We start from the raw sequence: 19906 nt of genomic DNA on the forward strand, positions 1-19906 counted from the left end.
GAGATTTGATGCACATTTTATGTCATAAAAGGACATGGGTTGTCGCAATATTAAGTATTAATTGGGTGGTACTTTGATGCAGTAAATGAAAAGGGGGTATTTTTTTTACTTTAATGCAACATTATCTAATATTTTGACCTTAACGCAAAAAGGGGATTATTTGAATGTGACTGAGGCTTGCGTTTTTTTTTTTTTTTTGGTCACAGTGACTAAATACCCGCCCCCCAATTATCTATTTGTGTGGTAACCAGTGGTAACCATATTGTTCCAGCTTCATTACACACTGAAATTGTCAATTCATTCGAAGATGTGATGTTATAACACAAATGACTTCTGTTAGCATTTCGCTAGTCCTGTATTAGGGTTTCTTGTGTCCTGTGTTAGCATTTAGCTAACAGCCCACTGAGGCCCACATTAAAGACACCTCTTGTGTTGTGTTAGCGTTTGTCAATGAAAACATTTGCTGTTCTGAAATGCACATTATAATACTGCTCATCAAGTGTTATTTTATTACAGAGAATAGTTCTTTTATAATTAGCACATAAAGAAGCTAACATTATATGCCTTTCTTTAGCATGTTAGACTTTTTCCTGTTGTATTTACCATAGTTGCTTTAAAATAAATAACAACTGCTGGGGGGAGCCTGACAGTGAAAACTTATTTTAACTTGGCAGTATAGTATTATGGTAGTTTCTTTTGTGTTAGCATTTTTGCCCACTAAGGCCCACACGCGGCTGCAACATGCAAATCCTGTACTCTTAGCGTAAACGTCTGTGTGTGTGTGTGTGTGTGTGTGTGTGTTTTGCAAGCGAGAGTGAAGTAGAGGTCCCAAATCCTCTCCGGCACAATAAGATTAGTGTCAGTCGGTGGCGTTAATCCCGACCGTCTCCCAGCAGCGGCGCCATTAGCCGAGTATAAAACACCGCGGGGACGCCGGAGGGGCGAGGGCCACGGCGACTTAGCCTAATAGTGGATTAATCACACGAGGCGGCGACGTCTTTTTCTGCATAATACGCCAAAGCCAAACAAAAGTACGCACAATAGCATCAGACGCTAAACGCGTGGCTAGGTTGGTTAAGAAAATGCTGTTTTTAATCAGGTCCAATTTGACCTACAAATGGGCTGAACATCAAATCCCACTGGCACAAGCAGAGGGTAGTTTGCTCAGTCGCTAACTTCCCTTGAACCCGCTGCACTTTCTAATGCAATTCCTCGATTCTGTCCATCATGATTGGGCCGGACCAACCTTTGAGGAAAACGCATGTCCCCGACAGTTTCACACCTATGTTCATGCACTTTGAACCGTAGCACATTGTGCCCCGTGGCACGTGGGTTGGCTGACAGAGCGGTCCTCGGGCTCGCCTGTCCGCTCGCCGTCCCCTCCCTTCCCCTCCGACGTTGGTACGATCCAAAAAGCCTGGCGGTTTGTTTGCTTGGGAAAGGAGAATATCCTCTGAGGTCAAGTCAAACAGGATGTGCTCGAGTGAGGTTCTTCGCTCTGCACTAACGCTCTCGGCAGGGCCGGCAGGCACGCGCGCATATGTGCGCACACGCACACATGCACAAGTGGGATGCCATGCGTCATGACCACAAACTTTACACTGTGAACCCAATGTCTTGACAGGCTACCCTGGTGAGATTTGTCTTCAGCAAAGAGTTTGTGATTGAAGCCGACATGCTTGTTTGCATGAGACGTCGTGTCAGGGGAAAACGTCCAGCACTTGAAGCAATAAACACAAACGGCAGGGTGAAAAGTCACCATGCGCCGCTGTGGGAGGAAATCGCTGCTTTGGCTTTTTTTCTTCTTCCCGAAAGATATACAAATGGCATTTTTCTGGTTTTAAATACATTCTTAAAAGGTAAATAAATAATTTAAAGATACAAATACAGATGAATAAGAAAATATTGAAATAAGTCAAATAATAAACAAAAGTTACTTTTATTGGTTGAATATTCATAACATATACATGAATAAAATCCCTGAAAAAAAATTATTAAATAAAGAAATGACATTTTCATTGGTTAAATAAATTTAAAGCAGTTATATAATTGATAAAATAATTAAAATACATAAAATGGGAATAGCTTCAAAAATAAAGTAAAAATATTAAAATGAATAAAAATATAAACAACAAAAAAGAATATAAATGAAATAATACCCAAAATATGAAAATACATAAAAATACAAAAGTTTAGTAAATAGAACGTTGCTTGATGAGTGGCAGTCATTTGGCATCACTAAAAGAAAATCACTAAAAAGTCCCTAAAAGATATTTTAATGTTTATAAAATATTTTTTCTATATTTTTGTAATTGTGATTGATTATTAATATTACTTGATGCATATGTTTTGAAGCTATACTATTGCTGCTCAAACATATTCAGCAATATGTTAAATAAACAAATAAATAAATATATTTGTTCTGAAAGCCACAAACAGTTAAATTTATTTTAGCTAAACACGGCCAGCAGCTGTTTTTTTTTCTCATCAAACTTTGCCATCTCCAAGTTTCCCAATTGTAAGTCATATATGGCAGCCTATACAAAAAAAATAATTAATTAAAAAAATTTAATTCATCAGCACACAATGTGTCCGTCATAAAAGGACACGTGAAATATGCACGAGATCAAGGAAATTATTTTTTATTTTGAGATACAGCGTAGGTTCACGGCTAGCACGTCGTTTAGCGACTGGAGCTCACATAAGTGTTGCTGGAGAAACAACGTTCTCGCCGCCTGCCTGGAGCCAAGAACGCAGCATCCCCTGAAGGCAAAATAGTGGTCACATGTCACGCAACAGTCAATGCAATGACTTGGCGATCACATGCGATGATTTCATTAGCTACGGCTGCTTTGGTTTCGCTGTAAAAGAACGACATTATCGGCAGCGTTATAACACTGTTGTCTGTTTGTTGTGAGTTTAGTAGCATTGACGCCTGACGTCACACAGGTGTCATCGATACGTTGTCATTTAGTCAACTGGAAATGATCCACTTTTGTTTCATACATTGGCCCACATTTATTTTGTTCTGCTTAACAAATCATGGTATCAAATGTTATGTGGGCTCAATCTCTCAAATGGACAGGGTGCATTAGGTCATCCTAATAGAAGGCCAATGGTGGCCAAATTAGATCAATTCGGAAGAAAGGGTCAGAGGAAATGACCTCAAGGGTTAGCGAACCTGAACCTTGACCACCAGCTGTGCTGGCTTCATATATGTTTCTGATCTAACCTCATACTTAAAAAACAAACAAACAGGTGAGCCGTAATTGGTCGTTACCTGAGCCCTGAGTAACGGTGATGTCATTTTCAGATGACAGCAAGGGGCAAAATGGCCGCCTGCTGAGATGAATAAAAATTGGTGAATTTTGCAATATTAAGCAGAATGTCGTGTTTAGACTAGTGGGGGCACATGCGACATATTATTGGAAATAAATGTTTTGGGTTGACTTGTCTTTTCAAGGATATGTGGATTTTCTATCCATTAACATATTAAAATACAACCTATGAGAAAACTGCTAGCAATGGTGTGACACAAGATAATAACGCACAATTCCAAACAAAGCGTTTAAGTGGACTGGAATCTTGCTTAGGGGTGCCTGGCCCACTCCACGTTGTCAATGGCGTAACAACAACAAAAGGGATGCTAGTGGTGATATTTGTGTGTTTATCTGCCGAGATGGTCCTGAGGTATTTTGGGATGGCTGCTGTTTTTTCCTCCGTAAATTCCAGGTTCCGGCTGTTTTTCCTTCTCCTTGTTCCCAGCCTGTGAATGCACGGCCGCTTCCTCTCCCTGCTTCCTATTCTGAGCCTCTGATTGCGTGGAGGTGGAGGAGGAGGAGGGGGAGGGGGTTTGGGGGAGGCGGCGGAGGCGCGGGGCTGCTAAACAAGATAGCGTATGTGATTAGTGCGTGTGTGTTTGTGTGTGAGTGGGAATGTCGCAATTTGTGTCTTTCCCCCTTTTCCGAGCAAAGAAAGCTCGTGTGTTGGGACGTCTCTGGTGTCGGGCGTGGAGGATGTAACCATTAAGGAGATCATAGTGTCAACTGTTCCCCAAGTGCTGCTTTCCCCCCCATCCAGCTGGCGATGGGAGGTGTGTGTGTGTATGTTGGCTACACGTGTGTGTTGAATTAATTCTCCACTCAGCATGGGGCAGACAAATTGATCCAAACTGTATAAATTGACAAACTTGCACAACCTGCAAGTTTTAGCGTTAAAGCTTGCCAAAATGTGTGGAAAAGCTTCATAACGTTCAGTCACCAACAAATGTTTGATGTCAGCAATGTTAAATAACAGAACCCAGAAGGCAATTTGCCGTCCCTTATAAGAGATCCTGAAAAGCTAGCTTTGTGCTAAGCTATGCTAATTTACACATTTTTATACCCTGTACTGCCCGGAGTTACCTTACGGGACTTATTTGTCTCACACTTTAGTCACATCAACTGTAAATAAATACACGGCTAGCAAACATGCTTTTGTCAGTACAACAGACTCATTTAAAAACTAGCACGATGCTAACGCAACATCTGTTCCATCTATCTACATTTAAAGAGCCTCAAATGCCATTGTTGTTTTTAAAGCACCTCAAGCATCATTTACAAAGTTAGTTTGGCTTGCTGCTTGGTGTAGATGGTTCGGTAGCTACACATTTTCCACTAATTTGGAGATTTTTTATTTTTTTTAATGTAAGGCAGAAGGGTGAACTAGTAGGTTAGCATGTCAGTCGTAGGTTCTGGGCTTGAATCTCAGCTCCAGATCCCCTGTGTGGAATTTTTCATGTCCTCCACTTACTCCAGCTTACTCCCGCATTCAATAAACATCTTTGGTTCACTGAAGGTTAAAGTCCAAAATTTTATATAAAAATAGGTGAAAATATGAGCGTGAATGCTGGTTGGTCTCTATGTCAATTGCCATTGGCAGGTAACTAGTCCAGGGTGTGTCACACCTTTAGCCCACAGTCAGCTGGGACAGGCTACCCGAATGAAGACAAGTGCGATAGAAAATGGAAGAATAATAGATGGCTTTTTTGTACAAAATCCTACTGAATTCCTATTAAAAACAGGCTCCAGAACGTGTTTCTCATTTTGGGTGTGGCGTCAATATTGAAAGTGTTTGACTCAGCTGTATTATTACGACGTGTCACAATATGAAATGTCCCAAACACACAAATGCCGCTATTGCTTTGAGTCTCAGCGCAGTGTTGATACAACATCAGTCAAATGCTTTTGTTTAGTTGTAAACTTCAAACCCGGGCGTTGGAAGAAGTGTAACGTGAACATATACATTTGGCCGAAAGAGTCCAGATTGAAACCAAACAAAAAAAATGTTTGTATTTGGCGTTTAATCCAAAACAGAAATGTTTCCATTCATTCATGCTAGGACCTTGGCCCTTGATTACCGCGCGTTTTAACTTAAACACTTTGGACGTATCTGGCCGCTCGCCGTTTTGGCCGCAAAAAGCGGCAGGGTTTCTGGTCCTCATCTGCAGTCGTTCCTTCTTCCGTCGTCACAGATGACTGCTATTAAATACATCTTTCCTGCAAATACCTCAAACATGTTGGCCCACATGTTCACGTGTGAACACGTGGGCCGAGCATGTTGAGTTTCTAGTGATTTGTTCTTCAATTCGTCAGAGGGCAGTTAAGGTAAAAAAAAATAAAAATGGCGTGGTAGCGAGATAACGTTCCATGTCGGAATGTAAAGATGGACAATTTAAAGCCACGTTTGAATGTTTGATGATCAACGCTCCGGTTGTTGACTTATTTGGCCAAAGAGACAATTGTGTGTGTGTGTGTGTCCTTTGGGGCGTGTGGGTGACTGCTCAGTGTTGATGTAAAAACACCAGCGCACTTTGTGAGCCTGCTGCTCTGTTTACGGCACAACACGCCTCCTCAAGCAGTCATCCATATTGACTCTTCCTCGAGTGAGCACTTATTTGAAGTATTCAAACAGACCACCGCTTCCAATCGCATGCCATCATCTTTAGTATCTTAAAGTCTGGATTTACTTGACATGGTGAAAAGTGACACCATTTTGGATACAAGATTAGACTAGCTTCTTGTGGTGGTTTAGTTTAATTACCTTTTAGTATTATGTAACCCTGAAACGATACTCATACTATACTTATATGCTAGATATCCCCCAAAATCTGAATTGTGTCACTTGAACCATGCGGTATAAATCAAGCCAGATGTTGCCCAGTTTTTCCCCATTAAAGCCCGGGCCAGTCTCGCCCGAAGGCCCTTAAGCGAGAGCGTGTTTCACCGACTTTTATGATCAATGCGCGATGAATTAGTAGCACTTGTCTTGTATCTCCTCAGTGTATCAGTAAACTCTCCGAGCCACCACACTACGCCCGTCATCTGCTTTTTCTCACGGACCTATCGGGGCTATTTGGACAGACGGCCGAGAGAACGTTAGCTCGTATCCGTGCGATTAGTGTCACGTTTGCTGTGGATGATGAAAAATGTCTCTTTGCGAGAGACTTAAGAGATCTTTTTATCCTCGCTCCCGATCTGTCTGGAATTCCGAGCTGACGAGTCTGAACGATAGGGGTTCGTTTTATCTATGTTTAGACTATCAATGTTTATAAGGGATATATTTCAGAGTGCTGCAAACAACGCGGGCCGCTTGTGCGCGTTTTGTGTGCGACTGCGTCCCGGACAAATACGCGACCCGCCAGGACGGAGGTTTTTTCAGGGATAGGAGGAATTTGTCTTTTCCGGGCCTTGTACATCAATATGGCAGATGTTTCCTAGAGGACGGACGATGAAGCCTTTTTCAGACACAATCACAAACTACCTTAATTGCTGTTTGTTTTGTCTCCCCCAACCCCGGCCACCCCCCCCCCCCCACACCCACACACACCCCTCTTCCCTACTCTACTCTTTGTCCCACGTCAAACATCTGAGGTGTATTTTCAAGAACAAAAAGGAACTCGTATTGCGTCACCCCCCCCCCCCCCCATTTCCACCCGCCTGTCTCTCTGTAGCTTTTATCCATCCACCATTTGATGTCCACTCTCATCCACAATCCAAAAATGTAGCCGTGAATAACGAAGGCCTATTCTCATCGCTTCCCCGCCTGCCCCCGGCTATTGGCTGCTGATAGGATATCAAGCACACCTAAGTGTTTCCCTTTCCTTCCCCTCGCTCTCTGTTTTCTTTTCTCGTTCTCACTGGCCCGGCGACTCTCTATCAGGACCCCCGCACATGCTCCGTGTCACGTCCTGTCGATGGGACAGTGGCCCGGGCTTCCCTGGAAGGCGGAATCTTGGAGAAAGATTTAGTGGGGGAGGGAATTTTTGGAGGAATGCTGCGTGAGATTAGTCACGTTTTTCAACCGCTTTGTAAACAGCATATTGGTTTTCGCAATCAAAGATCTGATCCGACCCCCTCCCCCGTTCTTTATTTTGTATACATTTTGAGCGTTTAGAGCTCCCTCTTGTGTCATTTGTTTAATGACCTGTAGCCATCTTCAATAGCCCTCTCCTTACTCGACCAAAGGTAATGAGGATTTGGCGAACGAACAGTTTTTTATTTATTTTTTCCTGGAGAGCTCAGTATTGTTCATTCGGTAATTTTACCGATTTGACATGTCATCATCATTGCTCTCTCTTTTTTTATTTTATTTTTTTTGTATGTGGGTGTGTGTGTGCGAGTGTGTATTCATTAGTTCACCTAAAACCTATTAAAAAATCCCATACCGTTCACCTAAACCGAACACTTCCAGCCAGAGTCGTGAGGCCGTCAGGAGACCCGAGGAAGGACCAAAGGAAAGAAAGGAAAGTGAACAAACAGGTTAATAAAACTGCCTGTCCGGTCCACGATACAGAGCAAATTTGGGGTGCGTTATAGGGTGTGCTTCTGAATATGATGTATATTCTCCGTAATCTGAGATCGGAAGCACAGTAATTTTAACGAGAAAAAATTTAGCATAATGTGTTAGCGAGGATTTATTTTGGTAGAAGAAACTTTTTCAAATGTATCGAACCTGACTATTTTCACATCCAGGTGTTCAGTCTTGAGGTGATGGAATGCTGCACGGCTTCCGCAGAGCGAGGGAACCTTTACAGCGCTTCTCAGAATTTAAGAAGGGAATTAAGAGACTGCTCAAGCTACTTTTCAACACTTGAATAGTTAATAATGCATAAAAATAGCAGACGATGTGGGCACAGACTATAGTGTCGATTTACAAAACAATATGAATTTGACCATATTTGGACATGCAAGGTTTCTTTCTGACGATTTTACTGGACAGATGGGTGATGGATGGTAATTTGGCAAACATTTTATTTTGGGGCATAGCACCAACATTTGATTATAATAAAACTCAAATAACAAATCTTCACAATGTCAGAATTTTTATTTTTATTTTTTTTCAGGAGAGCTCAGTATTGTTCATTCGATTTGACATCATCATTGCTCTCCTTTTTTTTTAAAAAAACAAATAAATTAAAAATTTTTAATAAATGTGTTTTTTTTTTTTTAATATATATATATATATATATATATATATATATATATATATATATATATATCCATCCATCCATCCATTTTCTTGACCGCTTTTCCTCACTAGGGTCGCGGGGGTGCTGGAGCCTATCCCAGCTGGCTTCGGGCAGTAGGCGGGGTACACCCTGAACTGGTTGCCAGCCAATCACAGGGCACACAGAGACGAACAACCATACTCACAATTATATATATATATATATATATATATATATATATATATATATATATATATATATATATATATATATATATATATATATACACATATACACACATATATATATATATATATTTTTTTTTGTATTTGGGTGAGTATGTGTGTGTGTGCGTGCGTGCGTGCGTGCGTGCGAGCTGTGTGTATTCATCAGTTCACCTAAAGCCCATTAAAAAAAATCCCATACTAATAATATAATATAATAATAAATTGCCAAATGCAGAAACATCAATGTAAGTTATCACGATGTAGTGGCTCTCGCTAACAGACAGAATTAAGTAACCAGAATTAGGTTAAAAAATTCTATATACGTAGACCATGTTTCTATCAATTTTGATATTTCGGTTTTTATTTGAGGCAGATATTTTTTCCATTAAAATGTCAGAATTTGATTGCACATCTTATTTATGATGAAGCTCACGCCTTAAAGAGATTCATATCCGTTCCCGACCGGCTAAAACATTTCTATGCGTCTGGTCTAACGTGAGAAGTGACCCACAATCATCTTCCAGTTTTTCGTGAACATGACAAACTTCATCCTGGCTGCTGCTGTCTTGAATAGAAATGACCTCATGCAAAAGTGACTCAACATTTGTCACATAGTGTGCTTGGACGCCGTACGGGATGTCTCTCGAATTTGCCCGGCATGAGCTCGCCCTGCGCTAAAAATCAGGCCGCCGGCCAGCCTTTCGCTCGCTTTCCAAGGCAGCGGTGATTCATGGGATTGAGCTGAGTGTGGGAGGGGAAGTGGGGTGGAAAAGGTTGAGGAAGAGAGGCAGGAAGTTATGTGTGGGGGGGGGGGGGGGGGAGCTGGTCTATCAACAAGGCCTGATAATGGCAATGCACAGGAAACCACTGAGAAGCATTTTCCACGATGCCGCACTGGAGCAGTGGCATGGAGCAGACTCATGCATGTTACCCCACCTCCCCCCCTACCCCCCTTTCGCACCCTCAACATCACCTCGACAATCCTCTAATCCCGCATGGACAGGGTCACCCACACCCCACGCAGAGATCCGAAATCCCAATCTGTGCTTTACGTTGATCTGCCATCAGCAAGTATTGGCTGCACCTGCTCTGCGGGGCACCCGGCCAACTCCCATCCTCCGCCCTGCCGTCGGTCGTCTGGCAGATATTACATGCCATATATGCCATATATATGTATATATAAAATAAATCACTAGAAGGGGGGGAAAGTGTCCCCTCCGTAGGGGGCCTAGCGTTCATGCATGCACATCCACCATGTTTGTCAAACAGGGAGGAGTCATTGTTTTCCTTCTGCGCTTCCCTTTTAGTTGCACTGTTGTTTCCCAGGGACAACCCCCCCCCCCCCCATAAGCCCCTCCGCCCTCCTCTTCACCATTTATTATTGGTCTCATGGTGAGGCTGTGACTTATTTTTTGCACACACCGCAATCACACACGTAATCCACCAAGGAGGAAAATCAATGTCGGTAAGACTTTGTGGACAAGGTGAAACGGGTCCGTTTGTAAAAGCTTATTTTGTCATGCAGATAATAATAGCTGATTCTCATATAAACCAAGAATAATGTGCTCAATAAAATAAAAATGAACGTTTGATGATACAGGATGTAGCAAATTAAAATGACTTGACAACTATGTCTTGAGCAAATGAAATTAAAAGGCTTCATGATGAAAAATCAGCAATGGTATTCATCAAAGAGATATCGATTTTATAACCGATTTTGTAATGTTTCACACCTGTGACATGACACATGAATACATTTTTTGCCTCCCTCTTTTTGAATTGCTTTCCCTTGCACTGGTAAAGTCTTTCGAACGTACCGCAAAGTCGTTCGAACACTTTGATAGTCCTTCGAACATACTCATGAAGTCGCTCGAATGTATTGATAAGATTGCGCGAACATCATATTAAAGTCGTTCGAACGTATTTGGTAAACTTGTCCGAAGCTATTGTTAAAACCGTGTTGAACATGTTGGTGAAATGTAGGCCAAATTCTAACGAGTTGCCGCAATTTGCCGGCGGCTCGGCTGCCCTGCGTTCATTTATGTTCCGTAATAAAAAAGACAGAATACAAATGCAATAAGCTCCAGTTGATCGTGGGCGTTCCAGAGCGACCCGCCAAAGTGAAAACCAGCGATATGGGGGGGCGACCATATGCAATCTTGTTTTGAAATTCGATTTTACCATTGCCACACATTTTGTATTTGAAGACACACAATAAACGATGGGCCACAAATGACGAACTGCAGCGTAGCGGGGGAACGAATTACACGCACCATTATTGAGTTGCTCACATTTTTTTTTTTTTTATCAATTGTCTTGTTCCTGTCTAGTCATTCAGCTAGATTCAAAATCTCACCATTTTCAGGACGTCCTGTAGAGCGCCCCTCCTCCCTCACTGCTTCCCTCTCAGGAAAAAAAATAAAACACACACAAACATGCTCTCACATACTTCACCCCCCCCCCCCCCAATCCTTCTCTGTCACAGCTTCTTATCTCCAACGTCCAGGCTGCCGTGTTTGTCTATGTGTTCGTGACAGTATGTGTGTGCATGTGTGTGTAATAGGTGTGAAGTACAGTCGCCGAGGTTGCCTTTCAAGTTTCAATCCCACCCTGCCTGGCTACCTGCGATGGGGGTCAGTAGTCCGAGTTGGGAGGGAATGTAAGAGCCGCGCATGTGACGAAGAGAGAACGATTTGGTGCTGATTGAAACAAGGTAGAGTTCAGCTGAGGACTTATTTTGGAACATGTCATTCTGGAGAGAAATTTATAGAATATTTTTATTAGGCATGCGCACCCCTGGGGTTGGTGAAGTACTCTGGTTGGTGGCCTGGTAGGGTGGTGTCTGGTCGGTGCTGGATTTCACTTTCCTTTCTTTCCTTTGGTCCTTCCTCGGGTCTCCTGACGGCCTCACGACTCTGGCTGCAAGTGTTCGCTTTAGGTGAACGGTATGGGATTTTTTTAATAGGTTTTAGGTGAACTAATAAATTCACACGCACGCACACATGCACATACACATAATCACCCACAAAAAAAAAAAAAAAAAAAAAAGAGAGCAATGATGATGAGATGTCAAATCGGTAAAATTACCGAATGAACAATACTGAGCTCTCCAGGAAAAAAAAGAAAAAGTTGGGAGGGGGTGAAGGCGCTGCGCACGTGACGAGAAGAACGCTTTGGTGCTGATTGAAACAAGGTAGAGTTCAGCTGAGGACTTATTTTGGAACATGTCATTCTGGAGAGAAATTAATGGAATATTTTCATTAGGCATGCGCACCCGCGCACTGCTTATGTGCACCCCTGTCTATAATTGAGACATGATAGTGTTGGATGAAGTTGATTTTGAAGTTGAAGTTGAAATGCACGGCCCTCCACTAAGTAAAAGCCGTTCGTCAACATCAGAGCTGGATTGCGTCACATTCGAGGTGACGAGGAGGTGAGATGGTCTGCAGATGCTTTCTCTCAAGTTGCTGTCATCCGACGGGGGGGGGGAGCAGGACAACAGCAGAATTGCCGGCGCGCTTGTGTGCGTTTACAGGGAATCCCAACATCAATCCCAGCTGTTTGCCGACGCGTTTGATGTGATTTGAGGTGGTCTTGAGTTGGTCACACATTGTGCGTTTACAACTCGATATACACAACGGTCGTGTTGTTTGCGTGTCTCTCTGGTAAACAACACTTTGTTTGTGTGGTTTCTGGGTTGAAGTTTGTGCTTGGTCGGCGTTATCTGTCACCTCGCGCCATTCCAGATTGTTTGTCGGCATATTTCTCGTCCTGATTATTATGGGATGCAGCTTGCCGCTGAGACTCTTCCTGTGTATTAGCCTCATCCTGGCCCCGGGATCATCGCTGAGATCACAAGGTTGTTTATGTTGCGGGAACCAAGGTGAGCTATATTTAACGCGAGCGTCAAAACATCTACTCGTTGTTGACGATCGTTTTGTTAAATGCGCCAAGTCAAAGTCAGCTATGCCACTTTTGAGGTGACTTTTCACGTAAAATTTAATTTTTGCAAATATTCAATTTCAAAACTATATTCTCATCATATTACATTTTTGTGATTATTTGGTTATGACGGCGTTCTTGCAATTTTCTGACTTCTCGTAAAATAATGGCTCACGATAGCACAAGTCTTTTAGTGCAATTTTTTTTCTTGTAAAATTGCCACTATCATTAAATTTTTTTGCGAAAGTCTGTTCTTGCAACCTTGTGACTTATACCATATACAGTATATATATATATTTTTTTTCACAATATTTTTTATTTATAAATGTCAGGCATCTGCAGCGCGAGTAGCTACAAAAAAGCAAATATTGGGCACTCAGGTGACACATACAATAACCTAAAATAAGACCTAAATACCTAAATGTATTCATATATAGTGTTAAAAAAAAAACTTTAACAATCAGCATGTCCTGTCCGAAAACTTAATGAGCATCTACAAAAATCCAACAACACGCGAGTAGAACATATAAACCGTAATCTCGCGCTCTGAGCACAGTTTACACACTTTATAGACATTTGACCGCCTTTTGCTGCCGACATTTAAAATGATGAATTCCACATTTTTTACAGTACGCAGTATGCAGCGCACAAGAGCCTGTTTTAAAAAAGCCAGCTGGCGAATATTATTTTTTTTAGATGGTTCAGTTTTCTGTTTAGAATCTATAAAAGTCATACATTCATGTAAAATTTCCTAAAATAGGATGAGTAAAGTGGTAACAGTGCTACAGCTGGCGACGTACAAATTGTGTATTCTTGCCCACAATTCCATGTTGGAAAGCACTCAGTTCACGTTGTCCTCCTTCCCCAAGATTGCTACTAAGTTTTTATGCAAAAGTTCACAAAGACGTATAAAAGGGTTATTGAGGGGGTATAACGTTACCGCGGGAGGAGGCTATTAAAACAGTATAATAGCTTGGGTTTGTTGCAAAGGGAATTATGACCTAATGCACTCCTGCAGTTGGATGCGGCTGGAGACTGGTGACTGATTTAATGCATTCAGAGAGTATCGGATGTTTGGAATGTTTTGCGGTGCTTCTTTTTTTTCCCAAAACAATTGCACAGTTGTTGGAGAATACGTAGTTGAGAAGACTGTGTTTCATTATTACTTTAAATATGACTTATGACACAATCTGCAAATGGTTGGTCGCTGTTAAATTTCTCATTTGCCTTTTTCTAAATCGTCGTTCAGAATTTCAGTCTTGATTTGGCAACTAGGCTCTAGAGCCGTCATTTTTAATCCATGGCCTGTGTCTAATTTGATATTATCGGGCTTGTGTGCATTCCAGCAAAGACAAGAGGTAAGCAGGGCTGCAAGGTTACCACAGATTAGCATTAGCTAACAGTGCTACTGGCACATACCTGAATGTTTAGCTAAACTGTCGATGTGGGTATTTTTGTTTGTTAATGTAATACGACTCACCGTTAGACTAATTGTACAAGTGCAATTCACTGGGTGGGTGATGAAGTGCTGCCTCCACCAGTGAAAATACTGTCAAATCTTTATGGGCACTCGCTTTATTGGGGTTTGTCGATGGGTTGACAACACTGAACAACTTCCTTCGTCACATGCCTTAACTCCGTCCCTGGTTGTCAAAGCAACATAGAACCATTTAAAGATTTTGCCTTTGATGCGTTATTTTTGCAAATTTACGCCTGCAATTTTGTCAATGGATAAAGATTAGATCTGATGTTGAAAAATTGCCACTTCAACTTTTATTATAACTATATAAATAAGACTTTATTGTCATAATTTTATATTTGTTGTTCAATTATTACTATTCACGCAATATTATAACTTTTCTACAGTACTTTTGGACCCTTTATTTTTGTAAATTTGTTTATTTATTTATGTTGACCAAATTTGGTCTCATCTGGAAAAATTGCAACTTTAATATCAATATTATGACTCTTATTTTTACAAATTTACTGTTAATTTTGTGTTCCTTATAATGATGATGATTTCAATCTTGCAAAATTCTGTCTTTTCTCTAAAAAAACGTTCCACTAATGGCACATTATTACAAATTTACGATGAAATCACTGTGACCGACATGTTAATTTCCGTTATTTGCTTACGATTGTATATGCTAGCATTAAGCAAGTGGATTTTTTTTTTTAATATTTAGTTGGTTACTTATGAAATGTAATTTTCCTTAATTTTATGTGTTCTACTAAAAAGTTTGTTGCTAGGCATTATACAGGTATTACTCTTACTCTTTAGCCCAGATTTTAGCTGACTGCTGGCCACGCCCCCTCCGCCACCTAACGAACCACCATGACGGTGCGTTGCCACGGCAACAAATGAGCCTAGAGGCACCTCTTACCTTCACTTTTTCTCTCTCTCTTTACGTATATTGCTCCCTCCCCACCAAAGCCTGGGAGCGGAATTCTGGGAACATTTTTCCATGTGAAACGGTGAGGGTCAGCACTGGGGTGTGACGCCACGGCATTGTTCCCGCTGCGAGGAGAGGAACCGTGCACCGTGAGGGCAATTCCTGTCCGCCTCGAAAAAACAGCCACTTTCTCACACCACTTTCCTTCCTCCACCAGACAGCTCAAAACAATCCCAGAGTGTTTGTTGGGTACGAGGTGCGCCAGTGTATAGTTGAGCTAGCATGAGAGCGGCGGGATATGCCCAAAAATTCAATTAGTTCTGCCCCCCCCCCCCCAAAAAAAAAAACATGGAAAAAGTTTGTGTGGTGACCTGCATTTGTCACACCACTGAAAAGCGAGGCGGCATTTTATGTCAGCAAGTGAGTGTCTGGGCGTGAGCTGTGGTCAACAGCAGCTCCAGCGCATGTGATTTTTACTGTTCTCCCGGCATCCAAAATACATTTCAGAAGTGCGCCAGCGACTGTGGCATCATAATTGTGAATTTTGCTTTTGTTTTATGACTATCCTCGTGAATGTTTTTTTTGTGTGTGTAAAATTCTGTCTTCATTCTTTTAAGCATACTGTATGACTATTATTCTTGCGATACTCATACTTGTTTACAAAAATTACACTACCATTCTGACTATTGGACAAATATGACCATTCTCATTTTTTTCCCATTTCATTATGATTCTTGCAATAATCTGACATTTTGTGTAAACGATTTTTGCTTTTTTTTTTTTTTTAATTCATGGTTCATACCTCTTTTTTTGCATTTTGACGCAAAGGACACATATGTAATGTGATGCTTGGCTCTCAGAGCGAACAACTTTGTTGCAAAAACAGTCGTACATTCTCATTCCTGCCACATTCCCGTTTAGGAAAAAGGTCAATGACTCTTGCTAAAAATGATTGTATTGTTACGGAGTTGATTTGTGGCGCTAATAATTTCTTTTATTTTTAAAAATCCCATTACAGCTTAAAATGACCCTAACAGCTGCATTCACACCTAGGCCCTCCCTTTTTCTTCCTCAACCACCATTTTTTTTTTTTTATTTGAGCATTTGTCATTGATTACAGCCCCTCTTCGCTAAAAGGTTCCAAATGGGGATGGGGATTTTTGGCATGGTGATTTTTTAACAGACAGCTCAATGATCCATACTGAGGCTTTTAAGCCATTTTAAAAAAAACTTAAACCTGAGTGAAATCCACTGATTCACCTGATCACCTTTAAAAGCAAATCACTTGTGAAGTTAAATCACATCACTACACAAAAGGGGTTTGTGCAATGACTTAAGAAACGGTCATTTCTTAAAAGGGGGCTAATAATGTCCCAGGTCGTTTTTGTTTTTTCTTGATTATTTTTGTTGTGGTGCACAAATATGAATAATTTGTGTCTTTTAAATAAAACTAGCATGTCCAGAAAGGCTATGTTGAAAATTCCTTGCTCTGTTAAAAAAACAACAAAAAAAACTTTGTCAAATTAATCCTCAATTATTGTGATAATCAATTAATTGTTTAGAGTCCAATGGTCCGAATCCTTGGATTTCCAACCTCTAAACAAAAAAATTCCCTCCGATTTCTTTAGCCCTCAATGAAAACAGACTATCTGTGTTATTTTCCAAAACAAGGCATTTGCAGACATCTGCTTTTATTTTGGAAAACAATAATCAACATGTTTTCCTGTCATCTGACAAGTTAAGGGCCAAACCCAACGGAATCATAATGAAATTTATTACCGTGTCTATTTTATGCGCTGTCAATTTGAAATAATGTCTTGTTTTTCATCAAAGGGATGGAAATGAAAACATTCTTTTGAATCTGATTAATCAACAAAGACAAGATTTATTGATTATCAAACTAATCGTCATTACTTTCAGCATGTATGTATGTATATGTATATGTTAATTAGCGTTTGCGTTTTTCTCACATGAGAAAACTGAGGGGAAAAAAAGAATAGGGCGCCAACATCTTGATGTGGAAAAAGTGAGGCATTGTAAACATTTTCCAGATGCACCATAGATATGGATAAGTCCTACAACTGAAGCTTTCCTGTACATAAGAGGAAACACGATAGGAAGGATGAGCCCTCCAAATCCCTCTCGTACGCGAAACATTCCTATTTTAGTGCTTTCCTTTTAAATCTGAAACGCTTTTGTTGAGTGTGTTTCTGTCCAACATGGCAGCTGGGAGCCCGAAAGAGGAGGTGAGCAAACGCTCTCGAGAGTTTCCTGCCTTGTTGTGCAGGCGTGTGTGTGTGCGTGCGCTGTCCTCCGTCCTCCTTGGCCCCGTCCGAAAGCCCGCTGCCACCTTTACCCCCCCCCCCCCCCCCCCTCGTTTGAGGATGCGCGTGCTTGCGTGGGCTGGATGTCTGGGAAAGCCTCTGACACAGCTGAGCCTAATATAGTGTGCGTGCGTGCGTGTGTGCGCGGCGCGAAGGAAGCACCTGCCCCGTGCGACCGTCAGCCGCGTTGCGTTTTATCTGACCCCTCTCACATCAGGTGGCTTCCTGTCTTGCGTCACACGCCGCCGCCATTGGTGGAGCCAATCGCCGCCTCTTCCTCAGCTGTTCCTCGCTTCACAGCAACCCCCCCCCCCCTCTCACACACACACTCGTCCTGATTTTTACACCTAATCAATTCTTTTTAAGAAATGAGGCATCACAAGAACTTTTATGGCAATCTTTATTGTACGCCCCGGCCATGGTCGTCACTTCCTTCCTCCATGGCGCAGATTCAACTTCCATCTGTCATCACCCGGTAAACAGGAAGCTTCCTTCTCTCTTCTTTCTATACTGCCTGTCTTGTTAGCACAATACAGTTTTGAAACCTCTAAAGTTGAACAACATTCCGACACGCTGTTCATTATTTTGAAATGAGTCCTCCCCATAGGAAATAATCATAATACAGTGAACCCACATTTATCATGAGGCGAGTTAGAAGGGAAAATCTGCGAGACCATAGAAACTCTCCCGCTGTCAACAAATGGGAGAGTCAACAATAAAAATACTCTCATTCATCTGAATAAGAGTCAAGTGTACTTTAAGCTGTTAACTATGCCCAGTTGAAGTTTACTGTAAAAAGGATGCATAAAACAAAAGAGAATTTTTATATGTTTATTTATTATTATTATTATTTTTTTTTTCTTCCTTTTACTTTTTTTTTTTAATTAAATATTTCATTGGAAATATTACTTTGGATCTTGTATATTCCGTTTTAGTCAGTTGGGTCAAAAGTAACCCAATTATGGATCAAAAAATGGACCAATCCATTTTATGGGTCAATTTGACCCAACTTTCTGGGTTGTTTTATGCAAAATGACCCCATTTTTTTGACCCTGTTTTTAGAGTGTAATTTTGTTTAACAGAAAAGTCTGCTAGCTTGATGGTAGCAAACATAAATCTCTTTTCATAGTTAAGCTCGTGTGGACCCTGTGCTCGTGTTTATTTATTTATTTATTATTATTATTATTTTATTCCTTTTACTTTTTTTTTTTTTAATTAATTATTTCATTGGAAATATTACTTTGGATCTTATATAATTCCGTTTTAGTCAGTTGGGTCAAAAGTAACCCAATTATGGATCAAAAAATGGACCAATCCATTTTATGGGTCAATTTGACCCAACTTTCTTGGTTGTTTTATGCAAAATGACCCCATTTTTTTGACCCAAAGTAAAGGATCTGACCAATATTTATTGGTCCATTTTTGGACCCATAATTGGGTTATGTTTTTACCCAACTGTTTTTAGAGTGTAATTTTGTTTAGCAGAAAGTCTGCTAGCTTGATGTTAGCAAACATAAATCTCTTTTCATAGTTAAGCTCGTGTGGACCCTGTGCTCGTGTTTATTTATTTATTATTATTATTATTATTTTATTCCTTTTACTTTTTTTTTTAAAAAAAATTAATTATTTCATTGTAAATATTACTTTGGATCTTGTATGATTCCGTTTTAGTCAGTTGGGTCAAAAGTAACCCAATTATGGATCAAAAAATGGACCGATCCATTTTATGGGTCAATTTGACCCAACTTTCTGGGTTGTTTTATGCAAAATGACCCCATTTTTTTGACCCAAAGTAAAGGATCTGACCAATATTTATTGGTCCATTTTTGGACCCATAATTGGGTTATATTTTTACCCAACTGTTTTTAGAGTGTAATTTTGTTTAACAGAAAAGTCTGCTAGCTTGATGTTAGCAAACATCAATCTCTTTTCATAGTTAAGCTCGTGTGGACCCTGTGCTCGTGTTTATTTATTTATTATTATTATTATTATTTTATTCCTTTTACTTTTTTTTTTTTAAATTAATTATTTCATTGTAAATATTACTTTGGATCTTGTATGATTCCGTTTTAGTCAGTTGGGTCAAAAGTAACCCAATTATGGATCAAAAAATGGACCGATCCATTTTGTGTGTCAATTCGACCCAACTTTCGAGGTTGTTTTATGCAAAATGACCCCATTTTTTGACTCAAAGTAAAGGATCTGACCAATATTTATTGGTCCATTTTTGGACCCATAATTGGGTTATTTTTTTACCCAACTGTTTTTAGAGTGTAATTTTGTTTAACAGAAAAGTTTACTAGCTTGATGTTAGCAAACATCAATCTCTTTTCATAGTTAAGCTTGTGTGGACCCTTTAGCGACTTTAAAGCAACAATTATAGTATATTAGTAGCTAGTGTATGTTTTAGATGCAGACGATGCTTTTAATTCTATGTAAACCAGCACAATGGCAGAAGGTCAGATCGCAAGGGGCCTCTGTGTAAAAGGTCGCCTGCGTGTCGTCGTCATCCGTCCAAGTCACCTCGGACTT

The 19906-nt window shown here is 40.6% G+C and overlaps 1 protein-coding gene and 1 long non-coding RNA gene across 5 annotated transcripts in view; one reads left to right on the forward strand and one right to left on the reverse strand.

Annotated features, from left to right (window-relative positions):
- Positions 1-19906, forward strand: part of LOC144039636 (uncharacterized) — a 78279-nt gene that overhangs the window by 28375 nt on the left and 29998 nt on the right. The window contains exon 4 of one of the 2 annotated variants that reach the window (XR_013289503.1): positions 1625-1772. The exons of the other annotated variant lie outside the window; for it this stretch is intronic. This is a non-coding gene — a long non-coding RNA (uncharacterized LOC144039636). Of the gene's footprint in view, positions 1-1624; positions 1773-19906 lie in introns of those variants that run through there. 2 annotated transcript variants of the gene reach the window in all.
- Positions 1-19906, reverse strand: part of LOC144039634 (dynein regulatory complex protein 1-like) — a 281634-nt gene that overhangs the window by 946 nt on the left and 260782 nt on the right. The gene's annotated exons all lie outside the window — the stretch shown is intronic.

This window comes from Vanacampus margaritifer, chromosome 19 (assembly GCF_051991255.1).
Source record: "Vanacampus margaritifer isolate UIUO_Vmar chromosome 19, RoL_Vmar_1.0, whole genome shotgun sequence".
Taxonomy (NCBI): Eukaryota; Metazoa; Chordata; class Actinopteri; order Syngnathiformes; family Syngnathidae; genus Vanacampus; species Vanacampus margaritifer.